Genomic DNA, 9,045 nt, shown 5'->3' with positions numbered 1-9,045 from the left:
ATTATTATTTTTATTTATTTATTTTATACTCAATATAAGATCATTCTTATTTTTTAACAATAAACTTTATGGTTTTGGCTTCGCTTGGAATATCCAATTGGCGCCAAGTAGCGAAGAGAAAAAACGATTGACGCGCTGTTGTTAACTCGGCTATAATCGCGTAAGCGGTGTCTACGACAGTAATCAGACACCCGCGACAAACTCGTATCTTTCAATTTAACTGCAACGGAGATCGAGGAGATAGTTTCACTCATGAATCGGGAACGCGTATTGATAGCTGCGGTCCAAGAAACAAGCTAAACAACCGCTCAGATCTTCTGTGTTGTGCCGGTTTCAACGTCTTACGTAAAGATCGCGAGCGAGATAATGGTGGTTGCCTAGCCTTCATATTGCACAAAACCGTGCAGTATCGTCTAATCGATGTAGACATCAACCGCGGGGATACTACCCTAGAATGTCAGGGTATAGCTATTTAATATATACATTCCCCMCGTTACATGTTGCCCTACAGGATATCACCCAAATATAGCTGCGCTACTTCGTGGTGAAAACYGTTTAGTACTAGGCGACTTTTACGCGCCTCGCTATCTTTGTCATTCCTGCCTGTCAAATGATCGTAGGGGGATGGAGCTGGCGGAACTGATTGACGATTCGACATTCTGCATAATGAATGACGAAGCCCTCACCAGAATTTTGGGCATATGTAATAGCTCGCCCGATATTACCATCGCTAGTGGTGGTCTGATAAATAGCATAACCTGGCGACCTATCTAACTCTCGCATCAGACCACCTGCCCATAATTATTTCGATCGAGAAGCCTCCTKATTTCGTTTCTGTGGACAACCGTACCTTCAATAATTTTAACAAAGCTAATTGGGTCGGCTTCACGGAATTTACCGAGAGCACCTCAACATGCGTTGGTGAACGTTAATTCCGCAAGGTGATCGCAGCAGCTACCGCTTGCTTTATCCCGGCTGGAAGAATAGCGGAAATCCGCCCCTATTTCCCAGCCGAAGCAGCCGTTTTAGCTAATGAGCACGACACCTTACGCCATGCCGATCCCGGGGATCCCCGAATAATGGATCTCAATTTGGAGATTCGGCGTATGGTAAACCATCATAAGCGGACGAAATGAATAGAGCACCTGAAGTCCTGTAACCTCTCCACCGGTGTGAGTAAGCTTTGGGCTACTGTCAAAGCTTTGTCCGAGTTGAAGTTCAATTCAATGGTCATGCCTCCTCGGACCCGAAGAAGTGCGCGAGCTATTTTAGCCGGCAGTTTACACTGCACCCTTCGGTAGATAAAGCCAAGAGATGTGTTAATCGACGGCTATGCAATATGCCAAACAACTGCACACCGCTTACTTTCACCGATGAAGAGGTCCAGAGTGTCATCAACAAGGCAAAATCCTCTAAATCCATTGGCCCTGATGGAATCAACATGCTAATGCTAAAACACCTAGGCTCGACGGGAGTATGTTATCTCACCAAGGTCCTCAACCAGTCGCTGACCGCTCTTTAAATACCCGATGTGTGGAAAATCGGAAGAGTGGTCCCACTACTGAAACCTGGGAAACCCGCAAAAAAAGGGGAATCTTATCGCCCCCAGTTGTGAAGACACTTGAGGCCTTGCTACTCTCAACTTTCACTCACCACTTGGGCTTAGCCAGTCACCAGCATGGATTAAGTAAAGTGCACAGCACCACCACAGCACTTAGCGTCATAAACGCTCAGATAATTCGTGGCCTCAACCAGAAACCACCCTGTGAGAGAAGGATCCTCGTAGCGTTGGACTTTTCAAAAGCTTTTGAAACAGTCAACCACACAACGCTACTGCAGGGCATTGAAAAAACTTCACTTCCTCCTCCACAGCGACCATATTCAAGAACTGGGCGAAGGAGTATAAACTTGAGCTTAATACTGCAGTTGAKGACGTCAAAATTCCGACTGTCAATGACCCTAAGATTTTAAGCGTAACCTTCGACAGTCTATGCTACTTCTCTCCCCATACGACCGCAATTATTGCCAAAGTACAGAGCCGCAACTAGATCCTCAAGTTGCTAGCTACGCAGCACCAATATGGTCGCCTGCCAGAATACTGCACTCCGGACCACGGCGGGATGCCTTTTGATGTCTGCCATAGAACACTTCCGCAGTGAGACGCTTATGCTTCCTGTAAAGAAGCATAATAAACTCCTCTTCGGACAGTTCCTGCTAGGTTGTTTCCGTAGGAATCACCCTGGTAGCCATCTGCTTGGAGCGGAGCCGTCTCCTAGGAGCATCAAAAGGTCCTTCCTTGACTACATCGACGACGTCGTACAGTACGCYGACCGGAGAAACGCGAGTGACCCTAGCGCAACTTCGTTCTGGATGTTCTACTTACTGGCCACCCCTTTACATGCCCCACAAAAACCCTACTCATCTAACACCCTCCTCCCTTTGGTCCGACCCAGTCGAAAAAGCACGTTTCCTGGGCGTCCCGTTAGATGACCTCGACGACATTGCAAATTCCCCTTACCACCCTAACGGGGATTAGATAACCGTTAAAACAACAACAACAACAGTAATCAGAAGAATTATAATTATTTTTCAAACTTATTTATAAAAATCAGTTGGGTTTTTGTCTGTTCGCTATAGCTGACTAAACCATTCCATGAAATGAAAAATGACCTGAACAACTTTGAATGGAATCCAATTATGGTTTGTAAAAAAACATCAGAAAATGTTAATTTTTAACCGACTTTCGATCGTAAATTTCCAGAAAAATACTGTTCTATACAAAATTTTTTATATTTGTTTGTTGTTTTCCAATTGATTTGTTTGTAAATTATTCAATCGTTCAATTTCGGTCGTTTACTTTCTTTATTTCAGCAATTCGAAAGGTAAATTATTGAAAATTGTTCAGTGAAAACTTTATGCGTGTTTCAAACAAAGTAATCAATTACAAGTTGAAATTTGTTACAATGCCACGAAAAGGTCGCCCTAATATCGGTCGGCATTGTTTTTGCCATCAACATATCCATACATTGGACGAGTACTCGCAAGATGCGATGACAAACATTCGTGACCGCAATTATGGACGGCCGGATTTCTTTGTTAGATTSACTTGCAATGAAAAATTGTCACAGATTATGGAATTATTGAACCGCGGTCAATCAGCAAGGGATCGTCACGATGTCACAACACGACTTTTCAAACAACACCTAACATGTTTGATGGACTTCATCTTGTTAGATGCTGGATGTACTCTGTTCTTCTTTGGATGGTGGTTACACCAGATCAAATTGATGAAATAATTTCTGCGAAAATTCCTGAACAGGAGATAGTACAGAATTATACGAAGTGGTGAAAACCAATATAGTTTATGGACCTTGCGGACACCACAATCCCACTATTCACATGCTTTTTTTTCTTTTCCAGCCAAAATGCTTTTCTTTCGAAAACGCAAACTGGAAATGATGGATGTCCACCCTCTCGGCGTCGCTCACCAGACGACAATGGCAGAGGAGTGGATATGGAATTTGACACCACATGGATCGTACCACATTCGCCACTATTGTCTAATTCACATTCAAAACTCATATCAATGTTGAATATTGCAGTTTGGTGAAATCAATCAAATACGTTTGCAAGTACGTCATCAAAAGACGCCAATAACTTATTGCCTTTAACGGAATACGATGAGCAAATATCAAATGGGTCGGTACGTGAAATGCAATGAAGTGCTTTGTATGATATTATATTTACTTTTACAATTCATGAACGTTTTCCGACTGTTGTACATGTCGCGGTTCATTTGGAGAAGGCCAAAGACAGTATTTCAACCCAAAGAGTAAAGTACAGCCAGCGGAAACACCATCAGCAATCAAATTGACATTGACGAATTTTTTCTCACCTTGCGTCAGTGATCCGTTTGCGAGAACATTGCTCTATTCGGAAATACCTTGATATTATACGTAGAAAGCATTGTCGAAGAAATGGTTACACAGAAAGCAAAGCCAACCAGTAGATGGATATCCAGGTGTGTTCTCAACTAATGAATTAGGACGAATTTATACAACCTACCCGAAACACGACGATTGCTTCTACGTTCGGTTGCTATTGCTTAATGTACGCAGTTTAACTTCATGTTAGTCATTACGTACTGTGAATGGTACGGTGTGTGCAACTTTTTGAGAAGCATGCCAGCAATTACAATTACTGGAACATGATAATCACTGGAATCAAACGATGGACGATGCGATAGCTACTTCGCATGCCATTGAAGTTCGCACACTTTTTGCGATGATCGTTTCGACATATCAGCCTTCAAACCCGCGGCAATAATGGGATACGAACAAAAATAACTTTACCGAAGACATCTTACATCGTATTCGCTAAGAATTGAAAATGGGCAAATTTCGGTTGATACTTCCATTGGTTTGATATCAATTCCAGCTGCCTTTTGTCAATTCAATGAGCCTCTTGACAATAAGGACGAAATCGTGAATTTTCCAGTGGAATTTCTAAATTCTTTGGAGAGGCTTGGTAAGCCGCCGCATCATTTGGGTCTCAAAGTTGGATCTGTCATTATTATATTTCGCAATCTTCATGCTCCTAAACTGTGTAATGGAACCTGACTGGTTGTGACGCAGTTATCCAATACCAGGGAGCAGAATGCTTGATTCTATGAACTGTTTTGAGTTCCAAGGATTTGCGATTTCAGTAGAAACGCATGGCGTGTTGAAAACCCATCTTCTCTTTACATTTACGCACCGGAACAGAAACCATAAAATGTTGTTTACCAACACTTCATCATTAAATTTTCCAGCCAAAATGGTTGCTCCGACAATACTTCCAATAATGTTTTTAATTAGTAAACGAGAACCGTTGCGTAATTGAAGTGGATTGCAATTGCGTTGAACAATAATAATATTTGAAAAAATTTCAACCGCAGATTATGTGATGTCATTCTCCGTATATATAGAAAATTTACGTATTAGTTTTCATCAACAACAAAAGCGAATGATTTAAAATATGTATATCAGATAGCGTGACAACAACTGTTATAACTAGAAATAAGTTTCATAAAAAACCGCCTTGTATGGTAGCAACAATCAGAACAATACAGATACATATGAATACAAAAATTAGATGCTCTTGCATTAGCTATGTGTTATTATTATTATTATTTGGTAATAAAATAATTAAACGATTCTCACATTACTCTTGCATTAGCTATGTGTTCTTATTATTATTATTATTTAGTAATAAAATATTTAAACGGTTCTCACATGCTTATAATTTTAAATATATTTTTTGAATTTATAAATTTAACATAAAAAAATAAAAAGTATCCTTAGTCTATCTCCTGATTCTAAGCTATCTCCCCAATAATTTTCAGCCAAATCGATTAAATCGTTCTTGAGATATAAATAGTGTAACTAACACGACTCTCTTTTATGTATATATGTAGATATAAACAATTTATGTTATAGGAATTGACTCGGATTTTATYCGGCCAACGGGTGTTATTTTGACCATCTAACCTTGTTTGGATCGATAAGTTTTTAATCAAGGAAATAAAATCGATCAGCTTTTGAAAGACATAATTTCAAATTTTATAACTTAACTCCGAATTTTATGTATTATTATAAATCACAATTGAAGAAGGACTAGCTCGGATTTAAGTTAACATTTTATATTCTTACAACTTGCAAGGGTCATAGTAGCGAACTACTTTTAACTTTACTTTACTTTTGTTCTGCTAACAAAACCAAGTTAGAAAGGGGTGAGTTCGGGCATAACGCGAAATTCCTCAAGCTACAAAACTTTTTATTAAAATAAAAATATTGCRTAAGAATTGAACTTACATTGATAATTCGGGTGGTAGAGCACGGTGCCCGCTCGTTCCGAAGTTTAGTTCGCCGTGGGGAAACGATCGTCGCAAATGAATGTTAAAATAAAAAACCAAAAAGTTTCATATAATAAATGTGTTTTAAAAATAACAAATTGGACAAACATTTACCACGTCTGGATCGGTGAGCGGTCGCAAAAGAAGAGAGCGCGCAACTTTTTAGTTATTGTTTAGTTGCGCGCGAATTAAAACTTCGAAAAGAGGAAAAGAAAAGATTGCTCTGCCGATACAGACGTGGCAAAAGAAATTGGGCGGGGCGGGGTCAACATTCTCCCCGCCTTGCAGTATTACTGCAAATGCAGTTTACAATAGATTACTTAAAACTAACTTAACTAACTGGCTCCTGCACTTCCTCTTTCACGTCTTCTTTGCAGATGGGAAGGCCGACGAGACGAATCGAGTCTGGTTCGGTCCGGGAAATGCCGCTTAGATGAATCGAATGTCAGTCGGTCATTCCCATGCCGCCAATTTGCATAGAAGTCACCACCTTCCGAGGTCGGCAAGACGACTCGAGTCTAACTCGATCCTGGGTAGGTGGTGAATGTGAGAGGCGTTGGCAGCCAGTGAACTTTATTGTGCCGATATTATACGACGCCGGATATTATATATCCCAGCTACGTATTTTGGGCGATGAGTTGACCCCCTCTCCTTGATAATACGGCGTGCACCTGCTTGCCGACGAACGTCTCGCCCACGCCTTCGCTTCGGATGGGGTGACGGATGAGACGAATCGAGTTTCGTTCGGTCCGGACAATGTCGCTGAGGCGAATCGAGTCTCAGTCGATCGTTGCCATGCCGCCAATCCGAAAGGAAGTTACCAACACGCCGAAGTAGGCGAGACGACTCGAGTCTGGCTCGATCTTGGGCGTGTGGTATGCGGGAGAGGCATCGTTGGTCAGAGCTTTGCGTGACTGTTGACGTCGGCTGACATGGTTGAGAGCGGTCCGAATCCGTAGTCATGCTGTGCGTTATTCTCGTGTGCTGTGACAATTGTATCTTGTCATTTGTAGTGGTCGTACTTTGTTTGATTGTGCATGTGTTTGAGATTGGCGTTTCTGCTGTTTCACCGATGGTTTGATCTCTTCGTAGAGTGAGAGCAAGAAGAGGTTATCGGGATCACAATTCTTCCGTTTGTTTGCTCTTGCGGATTTTTGTTGTGTTGCGGCTTCAACATGTTGTTGGCGACGCATCAGATGCGAGTGCAGGCTGCCGTGGAATGCCTGCAGGTGTGGCATCGAATTGTATTGTTKTCTGTTGCTGCGCGCTGCATTTTGATTCACTGTTGTTGTTATGGTCGCCGCATGTTGATATTGTGTAGACGGCTGTTGTGACGTCACACACGTTGCTGATTGGTCTTCTTGCTGCGATTGCGACAGCGGCGCCTGCTGTTGCTGGATTTGTAGCGATTGATGCTGAAGTTGCTGTTGTTGCGCTGTCACCGTTGGGCTGGACGCCATGGGTGACGAAATGTGCGYTGRAGACATAGACGGCTGCATTATCGGCAGCTGTGCTTCACGCTGCGTTGACTGCTGCCGTTGTTGTTGTTGATGCTGTTGTGGTAATGGCTGTTGCTKCGGTTGTGTCTGCGACTGAGGTTGCAACTGTGACTGAATCGCTGTTTGCGTCTGCGTTAGGATCTGGGTAGGCGTTGACGTCGGCGGTGGCTGTGACTCCAATTGTGAAATCTGTTGTTGTTGTAGTCTTGATTGGAGGCTAGCCGGTGCATCTCGTGTCGCCGGTAACATTGCAGCAGACGGATCGCCTAACAACTGGTGGTTGTGTTGCTGTTGATATGGTTGATGTATTTGTGGTTGAGGCGTTGTTTAATGATGTGGTGATAATTGTGGGTGATGTCTTTTCGACTGCTGTTGCAGCATATGTCTGTTGATGGGGCGATTGTTGTTTCTGTTGTGTAAATATAAAATTAGTATAATTTTGACTACAAAAATGGGTTGGTGTTTGTTGTTGCGTTATTGTTGAATTTTGTGCGTCGCTTTTGCCATTTATCTTCGTTTCTTCAGAGGGAACGGAACCTGTAACAATTCAACCGAACACTGTTCGTTGTACTACGAGGGATCTAAAGATTTTCGATTTTACCCCGTTTAGTAYGATTTTCGGGTAAAGATCCGCTCCGATCAACAAGTCAACCTTTTGACTCGTATAGAAATTATTATCCGCTAAGGCGATATTGGGTAACCTGTTTAAAATTGAGGAGTTAATTGACCTGGTTGGAAGCAGTCCAGTCAATTTTGGTAGTATCAGCGCTTCCGCTTCTAGTCTTAAACTTTTGTTACGGGGCGAGCCAATTGTAATCGAACATACCGATTGAACTCGTCCTGATACGGTATTATTCAATCCTGAAACTCGCGCGATGACCTTTTTGCTTGCCAGATGTAAGCGTTTTTGCAGAGTATTGCTTGAGAAGGTGGCTTCAGATCCCGAATCAATCAGGGCTCTGACAGAGAAGGTGCTCTTGTTGTGACATATAGTCACCATGGCTGTACCTAAGAGCATGCTTCGACTGGTATGCACATTTGAAATATTGGCCTTAATAGAGGCCACATGRGATTTWGTAGAAATCTCAGTAGTGTCTGTGCTGTCGGATATCTGACCTATTTCTTCACTCTGATCCCGGTGAATCATAGAGTAATGCYTCTGTTTACATTTATTACAATTAAACATACTTTTACAATTTTTGATTTCATGTGAGTCTGATAAACAGTTAAGGCAGACGTGGAGTTTTCTGACAGCATTTAACCGTGCGTTAGGCTGCATCTCAATGAATCTTTGACAAGTTTTCAAAATTTGCGATWGAGATGAGCCCAGTTTACATTTAATATTGGTTTCTTAGCGTGATGGGAATTGATGGGTTTGGATCCAATCCTTGACTGCAAGGTTGGTATCCGACCATCACCATCATCCAACTTAATCTTAGGTTGAGTACTCAACTCGCCTTTGAGGTTTGATACTCTCTCCAGCGTTTCAACGCGTTTCTTCTTCTTGATTGGCGTAGACACCGCTTACGCGATTATAGCCCAGTTAACAACAGCACGAAAATCGTTTCTTCTTTTCGCTACGTGGCGCCAATTAGATATTCCATTCCTTCCAACGGAGTGGAGGTCTTCCTCTTCCTCTGCTTCCCCCGGCGG

This window comes from Bactrocera latifrons, unplaced genomic scaffold, assembly GCF_001853355.1.
Source record: "Bactrocera latifrons isolate USDA-ARS-PBARC rearing strain unplaced genomic scaffold, ASM185335v1 scaffold_1201, whole genome shotgun sequence".
Lineage (NCBI taxonomy): Eukaryota > Metazoa > Arthropoda > Insecta > Diptera > Tephritidae > Bactrocera > Bactrocera latifrons.
This window is presented reverse-complemented; position numbering follows the sequence as displayed.